Raw genomic sequence first — 14,479 nt, forward strand, 5'->3', positions numbered from 1 at the left:
GACAGATGTCACACCAGATAAAAAGACAGATTTAAGACCACGTGATAATATAATGGACAAGGTCATGAGACAGGCCTTCATACCAGTGAAAAGAATGATGACTATTAATGATAGCATCAATTTGGAGTACTGCTGGGATTTATCAGATGCAGTAACTTCTGTGGCTAATGAAGATGGAACTGAAGTGCAAAGAAGAGAAAAAGAGCAAGCACATGATCTGTTACCAGGTGAAAAGGTTAGGAAAAAGGTTCGTCTAAAAAGAAATTGTCTAGTGCCAAGGTGGCAGAAAGTGAAGCGAGTTAGTCTTGTCACAACAAATGCAATGAAGTGCAAAAGACTGAAGAGGTGGATTGACACTGGCCATACTTTTAGTGTACCTACACTTGAAAGTCCTGATGAGGATAGTGTCACCACTACTGATTCAGATTCTAAAGAAGATTCTGAAAGAAATCCAGATCTTGAAGATCGACAAGTTGGTCGACATCTGGAAAGTTTGATTGGAAAACAAGCCTTGAATAAAGAAGACTTGAAAGTTGTGACTGAAGACTCAGAAAATGATGAAGATCTGCTAGAAAAAGAAGCAGAAGAAGAAAATGATCAGATTGTGATTCAAGACCAGGAGAGTATTGAAAAGCAGAAAAGTAGCTCTGAAAGCAGAAACAAGAATTCTAAAACTGGGAGGTTGAAGGTAATTGAAGAAAAAGAAGAAAATGAATTGCCAAGTACCAGTTACAAAGATGAAGTTCCTAATAGAGTGAAGCTGCCGAGTAAAGAAGTACCTGAGTCCAGAAATCAAATTTCTGACACTGAAACTGATGAGAGTGATAAAGATTCTCAAATAAGAAAATTGAGAAAAGGAGCTTGGAAAACAGAATGTAATGTGACCGAGCAAAAGAAGAAATCATCAAGAGAAGATGATATTTGGCCAGGAGAAAATGAAGGCCCAAAATTCAAATTGGTACACAGATCAAAAGAAAAGATTGATGAGATATCAAGTCAAAAGGATTGTGAAAAGAAATGTGAGACAGGAAAGAAAATAGAAGTGAAACCTGTAGTGAAGGTAAATGATAGCAGGCAGAAAGAGATTGAAGACAATAGTGACAATGATTGAAGTATTTACCTGTTAAAAATTTAGGGTTTTCTGTTTTTTTTGGCATTAAGCTGAAGAAAATGTGTTAAATGACACAAGGTCGAAGAAATTGTGTTAGCTGAAAAATAACTTGTGACGCAAGGTCGAAGAAAAAGTGTTAGAAGGTTTAAGGGTATATATATATATATATATATATATATATATATATATAAAAAAAATTGAAAAAGGGGGGAGTTAGAAAATTTTAGAAAATTTTGACAAAATTTTTAAATTTTTTTTTTTTTGCAAGCTTAGTGATAATATTTTCATGTTTTTTATAAATAACAGTTCAAGATGTTCAATCTTTAAGGGATGTTGTAAGATGTCTCTGATATGTGTTCCTAATAATTTTGCTTTAGTTAGTTTTAGTTGTCATTATCTTTTTTGGAATTATCAAGGAGAAGTTTTATGACAAGCAAAGCTTCAGCTAGTCAAGACAAACATAGTGTAATACTGACACCTTTATTAGTTATAGTTTTTGCAACACTTTTGTTGAAAGATCAGTTGCATGTTACACAAGAGAAAGAAATAGATCTGGAGGGATTTTGTAAAACTGAATATGAGAGTTGTAGGCAAACTGATGAGACAAGTCTTTAGAAATACTAACACAGGTGAAATTGAATCATGTTCATCTTAGATAAAATTTTTGCTAAAATTTTTGGATTTTGTTTGGTGATTTTAAAATCACCAGATGAGGGAGTTGATGAAGCGAGCTTCAGAAAATATTTTATTCTGACTTGTGGATTCAATTCCCTATAACATGAATTAATCAATTAATTAATTGTTGCATGATTTGTTTGATTAATCCAACCTAGATTAAGTTTGCATCACACATGAACACGCGGGAACTAATAACATGTGCTCGTTGCATTTGCAAGTCTGTTTTGTAACACATGATTAATATTGTTTTGTTTATTATGTCTGTCCTATTGTCTTTGTCACTATTAAAATGCGGCTGATCATTCAAGGCATGTGCTTCATTATATGTGCTTACATGTTTGTCTTATGTTGTGATTGTCTGTCTGTGAAACATTTAATCATCTTTTAATTCTTTCAGATTCATAAAGCTGGACTATATGAAGAATGGTAGATATTTTATGTGCTGCTTTATTTGTTTGCTTCTGCTAGTTGTCATTTATTAATGGGTTAATCACTAGCAGGGAAGGGTGGGTAACAGAAGGGTTTGTTTTACCTGAATTAATCACTCTTTTTGTGTTTGTTTAATTATTAGCCTGAATGTGGTTTGAGGCCTAGCCTTAGTTCTGGTTCTGAAGAAAAGCTGGTCGGCCTGTACGTGAGCAGAGTTGGAGCCAAGTGCTGTCATCTTGGAAACTTTCCATGGAACTTTGCTTTTGCATAACCTTTGAAAAAGACTGTGGCTCTAACAAAAGAGACTTATTCATGAACTGCTCTGGATGTTCTTTTCTCAAGGCCGAAGAAATGGCAGGGATGATTTTGCCGAGCTCTGGTGGAAGTCAGAGAAGCAACTTTTTAATTTGTTGCAAAGACACTCGGAAGCTGATGTCACTCTATGTCAATGAACAATAGTATGGTGACGCTTACTCCCTGGACGAGGTAGTTTTGGTGGTCTGACAGTCATCAACCAATCATAGTGCTGAATTTTTAGAAAGAATTACATTTTAGTTAAGATTAGCGAGCAAATAGGGTATAAAAATTGGCCTCTTGTAAGGAACGGGGATGACTGTTTCCTGAGGGCGAAGTGCTGTTCGATTTTCCATGGACTTGTAAGCATTCAACTGTTTATTCATTATTTTCCTTTTCAGGTCAGAAAGCTAACTTAGGGTTTAGGGTCATGTTTTCTTTAAATTCATTATTTCATACAATGTTGAACTGTCAGATTTTGATCCAATGATTAATGCATTAATATTCAATTAAATAAAAATAAATGTTTGATATTAATAAAGAACTAATAAAGTTTATGCAATTTTGAGAATTTTAAAATAAACTTTTAAAATGACAAGCTGGTCTTGTTTATTGAAAAGAGTTTAATAACATATCAGATCCATTCGCCTCATGTTTCAGCTGCTCTGTTGTTTCTTATGGGCCTGGTTTTAATTGGTAAGTGTGGTAGTAGATTGTGACGTCATTTATAAAGAATTTCTGTTGGAGCGCTGGAACAATGCGCAGAACCATGTGTCTATGCAAATGTAAAATATGAGTAGCGCTCACCACTGGCAGTAGACAGATTTAACGCAGGACAGCTATCCATGTGAATCATGACGTCTGCTGCATCCATGCAGTGTATACTCATGTAGAAAGACATTTTAAAGGATTAAACTTTCCAATTTGGTGCAAATTTGTGGGTGTAAACAAATTGTAGAGATAATATCCAGATGTGCAAAATGTCGCTTTGTATAATAACTTCTAGGCACATTATTTCCACATTATTCAATGACCATGCATGTACTTTCTATGTGCCAAAAAAACACCAATCTTAGCAGAACCACACCACTCCTGTGTGGCATTTCTTTTCTTGTTCTCACTCCAGCCAACACGTGTTTCGTCGATCGGGACAAGACACACTCGACTTCCTCAGGGCTTACAGTCTTTGAATCAGTATTAAAATGCCTTCTGACATGTTATAATTCCGTCCCAGCCTAATTGCGGCTGGGCAGTTTGCTAATAATCCATAAAAGAATCTTGAGAAGTATTGTATCCTACTCGCACGATCTGGAATGAATTTGTGCTAAAAAATACACTAGTATCTTGTCAGTCTCTTGCGCGCTGTATATGGCAGCTTGCAATCCCAGAAGCGTTCCTCTGCAACTCCGTCTGGCCGCAGAGTACAGGGAGAACAAGAAAATAAATATTAAATCATACATTTGTTACTGTATTTGTCTTGGACTTGGAATTGTTAGCATGTTATAATCGGTTTGTTGGTGTGCTAGGGCTTGATACAAAGTTGTATAGATCAGTTGATCTAAGTGGGGAGGTATTGGATGATTACCTCCACCCTAGGCACCCATAACTGAAAAATATAGAGCAACAAGATACAAACCGTAATCTGTGAGCGCCACTTCAATCCGGGGTATAATCATCCCAACAAGCATTCACTCCTGTGTGGCACCAGTGAATTAATTTCACTGAGTTAGTCCATAACTCACATCTTGAACAGCCACAACTCCTTTACGCTGTAGATAAATCCATATGGCACATATTAAAGGAAGTGGTAGGATGAAGCTTAAATCAGGCATACCCTAACATACAGACCATACCTGTGGTCAAATCCATGGAGCAAATTCAGGCAGGACACAAACAGTGGTTGGGACCGTCCGATGACATGGACACTGGTGGGGCTGGCTTGCCTTTTACTCCATTCGGGTTCATGTAGTAGCTTCTTGTTCTTGTAGTTCCGCTGGTCACTGTGGTTTCTATGTAGTCTCTGGGTGTCTGTACAATGCATAAGTACGCTTGGGTCCAGGTCCGCTCATCGCCAAAATAAATGTTGTACCCTGCACACAGAGACACTAGTAGCCATGTAGTATTATTTCAAGTCTTCTTTATTGGTTCCAGTTCAGAGTAGTATCAGTCTTAGTTCAGCCATGTACCAGTTCCTACAACTCCTACACCAGGAGCAGCCTGCCTAGCTGCTCAGCCCATCTCCAACTGTCACCAGTCATCCACACAGGCACCTAGGCATTCCATTCATCACAGTCACACCAACATTCCAAGTCCAACTCTCATTCTGGCTGAGCAGCTAGAAGGACTTAGGCTGATTACATGTAAATGTAATACTTAGGATATAACAGAGACCAGTCAAGTACATTACAGTGAAATGAAATGAAATGAAAATGAGTTTTGTATAGCGCGAAATAGTTGCCCAGAGGCGTCCAAGCGCTGAGATTGCAAGATGTTATAAGTGGCAAGGTGATTGACACAGAGGAAAAGAGAGTTTTTTTATTTATTGAACAAAAAAGTTCTCAGATGCTTCCTAAAGGAGGTCAGATCTGGGTTAGACCTTAATTGAAGGGGTAGGCTGTTCCACAACCTGGCAGCATTAAGGGTATAAGAACGGCCTCCTGATCTAGCCCGGTTAACTTTGGGCACCGTAGCAAGAAACGCGCTAGCAGAGCGCAACTGTCTACTGGGAAGGTAGGGGGTGATTAAGGAGAGATTAATCAATGGGCCAGTTGCCCAGAATGACTGATGGGCGATGCAAAGGGATTTGAAAGTAATCCTGTCCCTAACAGGAAGCCAGTGCAGTCTTGTTAATCCAGGTTTAGCCGAGGACCTACGGGGAATTTGAAGTAGGGTCCGGACTGCACAATTTTGGATCACTTGCAGTTTCCGCAATGTGAAGTCAGGGGCTCCCAAATAAAGTGCATTTCCAAAGTCCAGCCTAGAGTGGATCAGTCCCTGTACAACAATTTGTTTGGCTTGGAATGGTAACAGGGGGAGAATCTTCCTCAACATTCTGATAAGGCCGGAACAGGTGGCAGACAGCTTAACAGCCTGGTGGTCTAGCGTTAGGGACCTGTCCAACCAAATGCCCAGGCTCTTAATGGCATCCTTTGGGACTGGAGGGGGACCCAGGCAGGCCGGCCAGATGGAAGCCAGCGAGGACGGGGCCGAGCGACCCAGCATCATGACCTCTGTCTTGTCCCCGTTGAGTTTAAGACACGACAGGGTCATCCAGCTGTTCACTTCGCTCAGGCAACCAGCCAAATCCACCGAAGCCGTAGGGCCCTCAGCCCGAGTCAGAGAGACCACCAACTGGGCATCGTCCGCGTTAGGTGGAGTAGATTATTCAAATTACTAGAACCGCAGGTCTGGTAACAGTTTTATGGTTTTTCAAGGTTTGCCAGGCATGGCCACCACCCAAGGAAACCTACTAAACCCAACATTTCTGAAAACTAGATAGACAGGGGAGTCCAGTGTGGTGTGGGGCGACTTGAGTAGATCACACTACGTTTCTTTTAAACCAGAATGCCTTGCAAACCTCATTCTTTGCTTAAAGTCATGCCTTTTGTTTGTCTTTCTATGAGGGATAGTTCTGTAATCCACAGTAACTAACACAATTCCCTACCACCCAGTGTTTCCTCGATTCTCCCAATTAAAACCTTAACCCACTTTTGTGGGTGGGTTTATTGCCCACAACACTATAGACCACAAAATGCAACATGAGATCTCAAGTTTCGCCATAAAAAATGACCCATTTTGCTGATGTGGATAACTTTGGAAATTGGGCCAGGGCAAGACCGCCACCCATGGAAACCAACTACACCCAGACAGTTCTGTGAATAAACACACAGGGAAATCCAGGGTAGCCTAACTTACGAGGATTCTGCTATGTTTTCTTACCTAGAATGGCCTGAAAACCTCAAACTTTAACTAAAATTATACATTTCCCTGGGATTTCTGTGAAGAAAGGTTATAGAAGCTGCGGGGGGATCCACACAATTCTTTAACCACAACTGTCTTGATAAAAATGGTAGCCCGCTTGCGCAGCTGGGCCTAAAGCATATAATATGAGTGGATGAAAACTGTGACTGTATGGGGTCAATATGGTCTTTCACAGTCCCCGTTTTGGTCTGTTCTTGTCTCAGATAATTAGGCCAGCCACACAAGAGGGGTACCGTTTCGAATCTGGAGAAGTTTGGGAATACTGAGTGGTAGGTGTTTTGTGAATCCCAGAATTTTACCTCACAAAAACGTGAAGGGAATGTGTGAATTTAACCAAACTTTCAAATGTATGGCACATTCCGGGTAAGAAAATCTAAGTGACATTTTAAAAAGTTAAACAAGCGAAGCTCCTACTAGCGTGTTTATAGAAAACGTATTTCACTGTGACTGATGTGAAACATGCATTGGTAATAGCATTATGAAGCACATGATTTTCAGATACTGATCCTAACTTTCAAGAGGTTACGGCAGCTTTCCAGAAAATTAGCGCTCAAATTAGCAGCAAATTAACAGGGATTTGATTTTTGATTGATTTTTGATTTTGATAAAATTTATAATGCGCAAGACAATAACCCGAAGGTATCAAGGCGCCTAACAATACCATCGGAAAGTTGAAACATACATCCTTACATATAGGCTTGCAGAAAAAAGCGAGTTTTAAGAGCACTTCGAAATTTCTGTAGGGAAGGCAGGGACCTAAGGTCAAGGGGAAGATCATTCCACCATTTGGGAACTAGGGTAGAAAAGGCCGTGCCGCCCCATTTGGCCTTTCGTGTGCGGGGAACTGTCAAGAGCGATTTCCCTGAGGAACGTAGGCTCCTTCCGGGAATATAGAGGGAGATGATGGAACCAACTCCCGAATCACTGATTTTTGTGATGGCTCTATAGGTCATACATAAAGCCTTGAACCGTACTCGGTATTCTACCGGTAGCCAGTGCAGTGTTTTCCTGGCCAACGTGGCCGATGAGCGTCTGGGAGCATCCAAGACAAATCTGGCTATAGCGTTCTGGACCACCTGCAAGCGCTGTAGCAGGCTCCTGCTTAGCCCTACATACAGCGCATTGCAGTAGTCCAGACGTGAGCCAATAAGTGCGACCGCTATTTGCTTTCTAGATTGAGGGGAGAGGTATTTCCTAATCCTTCGCAGGGTGTGAATCAATCCCCAACAGGTGGAGATGGTTCTACTCACCTGCTTGCCCATATCCAGGGCAGGGTCTATCATCACCCCAAGGTTTTTAGCCGATGTTGTGGGGGAAGGACACTCTCCCAGCGAGTCAGGCCACCAGTTGGCTGACCAGATATTCTCTTTCCCTCCGAACACCATTACCTCAGTCTTCTCCCCATTCAGTTTGAGAGAATTCTGGATCATCCAGTAACCTACCGCCTCCATACAAGATCTAAAATTGGAGGCAGTTCGTACATCTGAATGAGAGAGAGAGACGAGGATTTGGGTGTCGTCTGCGTAGGAAACTACCTCCATCCCGAAAGATCTTATAAGTCTGGCTAGTGGGGTCACGTAGATGTTGAATAGGGTCGGACTCAGAGCCGACCCTTGTGGGACCCCACACAGCACTGTTCGGGATGGAGATAGAAACTCCCCCAGCTTGACTGTTTGTACTCTCCCATCAAGGAAGGAAGTCAGCAGATCCAGAGCTGTGTCCTTCACCCCCACATCCCTCAGACGAGAAGTAAGAACTGAGGGTGAGAGGGTATCGAAGGCCGCAGTTAGATCTAATAGGACCAGGAGGGAAGTCTGGCCCCCATCCACAATTGTGCGGATCTTATCAAGCACAGTGGTGAGGGCCGACTCGGTGCTATGTTCCCTCCTGAATCCATGCTGGGAGGAGTCCAGGCAGCCCGAGCTTTCCACAAAGGCAGCGAGGTGCTTGTTAAGGTGTACCTCAAGCATCTTCGCTGGAGCTGGAAGCAGCGAGATCGGACGGAAGTTTTTTAAAACCTCCGGATCAAGGGAGGCCTTCTTTAACAGAGGTTTCACTACAGCGCTCTTCCGCTACAAGGGAAAAATACCCTTTTTAATAGCTAGATTCATTATTTCTAGCAGCGGAGGTAAGAGTGTCTCCCTACATTGCTTAATGATTTTCAAAGGACAGATATCCATAGGGGAGCCTGACTTAATCTTGCTAAGCAAAGACTCCAGATCCTGCAAGACTAGCGGGGGAAAGAAGTCCAAAGTACAGGATGGAGAGATGTCAATAGTAGTCATATTCATCTCAATCCAAGCAGGAGGCCTAATGATACGTGCTTTTTGCTCCTCAAGAGCCATGTGAATGTCCTGTATTTTAGTGTGAAAAAAGGTGGCAATCCTATCACATAGGTCTTGCGATGGTACTACAGGATCAGGGGCTTGTAAGTTGACTAAGGAATCAACGATTTTAAAAAGTTCCTTTGGCGAGGAGAGCGATGTTGTCAAAGACACAAAATGATCTTGTTTGGCCTGCACGATATCAGCCTTATATTTCCTGACAAGGAGTTTATGGGCTTCTTTGTTCTTAAGGTCCCAGCTAGAGTGCCATAGCCTCTCCTTCCTCCTCACTTCCTGCCTGAGGGAGTCTGAGAACCATGGGGCAGATGGTCTCTGTCTGGCTCGGCGGCGGGTCCGTACTGGGGCCAGTTCATTCAGGGCCTCAGTAGTGACCTGTTCAAAATGGCCAACCGCAGTCTGTACATTTTCCGAGCCAGTAATACAAAGTTCGGGGGGGGGGATAGTTTTAAAGTGAAGGGTTGGTTTAACTCTGATTGTAGTAAGGCGCATGCCCTTCTTAAAAGAACCTTAAAATCAGTGCCAAGAATCCCCCTAGAAATAAAGTCTGCTAGAGCAATTTATAAACTTGCCCTGCAGAAACGCAAAAAAGAACTGAAAGAGGCCACCTGGGGAGATCTGCTTAAGGCGTGTGCATTAAGAGATAATACTGCTTTCTGGAGAGCAGTGAATGCTCCTTTTTTTGTGGAAAGAAGTTGCGACGTGATGGAGATTGCCATTGAGGAGACAGTCTGGGTAAATTATTACACTGAGCTCTACAAATTAGACGGTACTGTCAGATCAGATAGGACTAATGCAAATGAGCATGTAACCTTAGAGTCTATTCCCCATGAATCTTTCCCTCTGGATATAGTTTTCTCCTTAGCAGAGGTGGAATTGGCTATTGTAGAAAGTTCTAACAGCAAGGCCCCAGGATCCAGATGGATTCCCATTGACATTTATAAGGAAAACACCGCCCTATGGGCACCGCTCCTGACAAATGTGTTAAACAGTTATAATAAAGTTGGATTTCTGTCCACTTGGCAGGATGCGATAGTAGTGCCAATATTTAAAAAGGGCGATCGCAATGATCCAAAATGCTACAGGCCCATTTCATTGCTTGACTCCCTCATGAAAGTAGCAGGTCGAGTTATACTAAATAGATTACAGGGATGGGCCAAGGATAAAGGCATTTTATCTAAATTTCAATATGGGTTCAAGTCTGGTTTGGGTACTGTTGAGCAAGGACTTAACCTGGCATTGCTGATAGGTAAATATAAGACTGCCAAAAAGGGAAATTTATTTATGACATTTGTTGATCTCAGTTCAGCATTTGACTGTCTGAGTCACGATGTCTTGTGGGACACTCTGTTAAGGCTGGGAGTGGATTCAAATATTCGAAATTTTTTAATGGAACTATACAGAGGGGCAGGGGCAAAAGTGCGTCACGGTAAGAAAGGTGAATGCACAGAAAAGTTCCCAATAATGAAGGGTGTTCGCCAGGGATGTATCCTGGCGCCCTTTCTTTTTAACCTTTAAATTAATAGTGTAGCGGTGTGGCTCACTGGTTAGAGGCGGCAGACCCGGGAGCAGAAGTCGGCCCGGGACCAGGGTTCAATTCCCGACGCGGCAGGGTCGTGGACCAGGGTCAGCGGACTCGACAATTCTCGCCTCGATGCCTACTCTAACCTGGTGTCCCACTCGGCAACTCTGGGCATTAGCTTGCCTAATCTCCACAACGGCCCCCATCAACGCCGGGGATGCCTGGCTCCACCTTGGGGATTCCCAGGAGGGACCATCCCACAGGGAAAGCCAGGACGGGTTCCCCAGCGGTATACAGCGCCGGGACGCCCCTTTGCTGGGGCAGCTGTGCGCTTTACAAGTATACAACATTTAACATTTAACATTTAGCAGACCACCTAACACAATTGGCAGTGGACTATCCTCAAACTGATGGCACTGCGGTGCCTATTTTACTCTACGCAGATGATGCGGTTATTATGTCAAGAACGCAAGTAGGCCTCCAGAAGGCGTTAACTAGATTCACAGTTTATATGGGATCTAGGGGCCTAAAAATAAATACGGGGAAAACCTTCACTATGTGCTGCTCATCAAAAAATAAGGTTTCTTGCTACACTTTTTTAGAGCAGTCAAAGATAGAAATAACAAGTACTTTTTCCTATTAGGGGGTTGCTTTTAATAAAAAAAGGTTAATGGAATACAGCCATTACTACCAGGTGCTTAGCTTTTTCGCGAGCTATTGGGGCATTAATGCAGTTCGCAAACAAGCTGATATTTACAACGCTAGATGCGTATCGACTGCCATATATGGGGCCGGCATTTGGGGCATCTCAGACTGTCAGGAAATCCAGGTGAAGGAAAATAGCTTTCTTAGATATTTGTTAGCCGTCCCTAGGTCCACCCCATCCTATGCCTGCCATAAGGAGCTTGCCTTGGTCTATATCACTGATTTAATTAGAATCAGTCCAGTGCTGCTCTGGCATAAGATCGGGACCTCCACTGAAACTGATCTTAATAGGGCGATTATTGCAGACTGCTTGAGGCTTGAGGGGTCAAAAAATATACAGTGGCTTTCTTATGTCAAGGATTTCCTAACAAATATAGGGCACCCAGAACTTTACTATACACCTTTACTGATGACTTCCATCTCCAAAAAAATGCTTAAAGAAAAATGTACCTCTTTTCTGGCTGATCAACGCTGGTCTGTTGAGGGAAAGAAGGCTTCCGTTCTCCACCATCATTCATTACTGCAGGAGCAGGAGCCTGGTCTGCAGCTTTATTTGTACCCCGAGCTGGGTAGTTATGACAGAATGTTATTAGCACGGCTGAGAATGGGTAACTTCTTTAGGATGGTTACCTTCCCAGCCACAAACGATTGGTGTCAAAACATAAGTAACTGCCCATGCGACGACCTTTCAGTGCAGTCCACCATTCATTGCATTCTCTTTTGTAAATTCTATGGGTGGGGAAGGACAAGATACTTAATCCCCTTGTTAAAGTGCTGGGGCTTAAGGCAGTGTAGACCGGCTGTTTTCAAGATTTTTCTACTTCAGGATGAAATAACTATTATCACTGTATCAAAGTTTTTAAAATTCATCATTAGATGTAGAACTTCCATGAGCTAATGAATTTTTGAACTGCATTAGGCACTTTGCGTAAATAGTCTGGAAATGTATTGATGCAGTCGAACTGTATTTGCTTGTATCAAATCAAAACTGTATTTTTTATGTTTTAATGTTTTTATATGTGATTTTATGATTTCTATGGAATCGAATAAAGCTATCTTTGACTCTTGACTCTACTGATCATATATGGATTTGTTAATTGAATTAATACCCACAGCCATGAACAAGTTTAAATAGGGTATTCCGAAATGATTAGAGCAGCTTTTAATACTTCTTCATTTACATGTAGGTCAATTAGATTACAAATGCAGTTTAAGTTTGGTGAAATTTGATGCAAACAATTTTGAGAAACGTATGGTATGATTTAAAGTGATCCAACAGATATTAAAACAGTACTCAAAAATGGATGCCAAAAACTGTCTTTCACTCTTCATTAATATTCACCAAACTTTTTGTATGGACTTGTGCCTGGCAGAACACAATCCAAATTTCGGGAACTTTGGCATCGAAAATTCATTTTAAATTCATTGTCGAAAGTAGAACTTAAAGTACAGTAACTTGGGGATCCGGTATCATGGAAGCAAGTGTCGTAAATGTTATGTTTTTCTTCCCCGCACAGGGTCAGAAATCGCCTTCTGTGAATGACGTGCTAACTAATTAGAAGAGAATACCTGTAACTAAATCAATATTCTTCTCTTCTTGCAAATATTATAATCAAGTTTACATGAATATAGTTGTGGTATTTAATCATTGCAGTTCATCATTTCCATTTTAATCATTATTATGAAATTATAGAGTTTCTCGAAGGTTGATAATAGCATGTTACATTTTGTTGTCATTTCAAAACAACACTGCCTAGCAGAATGAAAATAGTTGAAAGGGCCTTACACTATTTGCCGTTTAATATTTATCCTTAAAGTCTAAAACAAGTTTGTGAATAATCTTATAAAAACTGCACGTAAAGAGACAGAAGTCAGACAGGATGTTCATACTAAGCGACAGATACAGGTGTGCACCCACCTTAACTGGTGATGGGAGGCCAGTTAGCCTTCACTAGCTGTCTCAACCAGTCACATTATCAGCAGTGTTCATCATTTAAACACAGCTACTTTCTAATCTGAAAATAGCTCTTACTGTTCTGGAATCAGGAATGAAGGTGTGAACCATCTTTCAAACCAGAATAGGCTCATATTTACTAAATGTGCTACTACTGTTTACATTACTGTTAACATTATTTATGAACTTTTTGGCTGCCTTAATGTTCATCTTTATTGTGGAAACAACTAATATTGTGTGAACCAGATTAGGGTTTTAACTTTCAAATAAATGTATTATAACGTATATTCCGTTTTTAGTGGCCCTTGAACTTATCATTCATTTATGAAAGAGTTTGGTGTGTCACTACCTGTCCTTATACTAGACTATATCATGGGACTGAACGTTACTCGAAACATCTCTTATTGAAAACACTGCTTAGTGGGTTATGTATTGGGGCAGTTCAACTGTTTTTGTTAATCTGGGTGACACACGGAATCATTTATGCCAGGGGGTCAGAAACTCAAACCCTGCAACAACTGAACATTTTAGGGACAATAACACAATGATGTGTGTTTGCCATCAGAATTTCAGACCATGCTTTTATGTATTTTTTAGCATTACACATTTTTAAAGGAGAGTAACATGCAATAAAAATAATACTACGTAACACTACTGCAAGTTGGAGTTTATTATATTAAACAGTTATGGTTTGCTATTTAACGTAGCAGCCCCTAATTCCCTACTCATACCCTTTCCATGCCATTAAACCCCAATATTGTCAACTGCGGCGCCGAGAGCATGTAGTATCTTGCAAGTAGCCTTTCAGCATGGTCTACTTTCCCATGCCCTGTGTCAAGCCAGTACTCTTTTTCTGGATACACCTCGTCCTATGGAGCTGTGACAGTGTGAAAAAGCTAAGAAGCATGCCTTACATCAGAGAAAAACACGTTTACCTTTAAACCAAGAGGTATGTAACTTAACTTTCTAAGACATGCTCAAAATCGGATAGATTTTGAGTGTCTAAAACATAAAAACTACAAGCAACGACAACCACGGACACTACAACATCCCATGCTTTTGCATGGCCCTCGTTGATCCAGAATCATAGAGTAACATGCCTGATAATACAGCATAATACACTCAAATTATTTGCTGCTGCTGAACAACTAGTATACCTCTCTATGGCATTACAGGCATAAGTAGCTACCTTCTCAGGTAAATGGGAAATGATTTTCTCTCGTGTGAATTTCTTCTGAAATGTTTACGAAAAGCAGCAACAGATTCAGTTGGTGACATGTAAGTAGCAGATGGAGATGCACTATATGGTCGTTAGGTATTGACTTTTCATACCTCACTGATAAGAGGAAAAGATGAGCACACTGACCGTGGCAGCCACTATGGAAGGAGATGGAAAACGAAAGAAGCGCACACAGATAACCGCTGGCAGAACAGCGCGCACCTCAGTGATATTGTCTAGGGGG

The 14,479-nt window shown here is 41.3% G+C and overlaps 1 protein-coding gene across 8 annotated transcripts in view; it reads right to left on the reverse strand.

Annotated features, from left to right (window-relative positions):
• Nucleotides 1–14,479, reverse strand: part of CFAP97 (cilia and flagella associated protein 97) — a 427,501-nt gene that overhangs the window by 412,524 nt on the left and 498 nt on the right. The window contains exon 1 of one of the 8 annotated variants that reach the window (XM_078678038.1): nt 14,349–14,468. The exons of 6 other annotated variants lie outside the window; for them this stretch is intronic. The gene's annotated coding sequence lies outside the window, so the exon portion shown is untranslated. Of the gene's footprint in view, nt 1–14,348; nt 14,475–14,479 lie in introns of those variants that run through there. One more of the 8 variants, XM_078678033.1, reaches the window with a different exon arrangement.

This window comes from Lissotriton helveticus, chromosome 2_2 (assembly GCF_964261635.1).
Source record: "Lissotriton helveticus chromosome 2_2, aLisHel1.1, whole genome shotgun sequence".
Taxonomy (NCBI): Eukaryota; Metazoa; Chordata; class Amphibia; order Caudata; family Salamandridae; genus Lissotriton; species Lissotriton helveticus.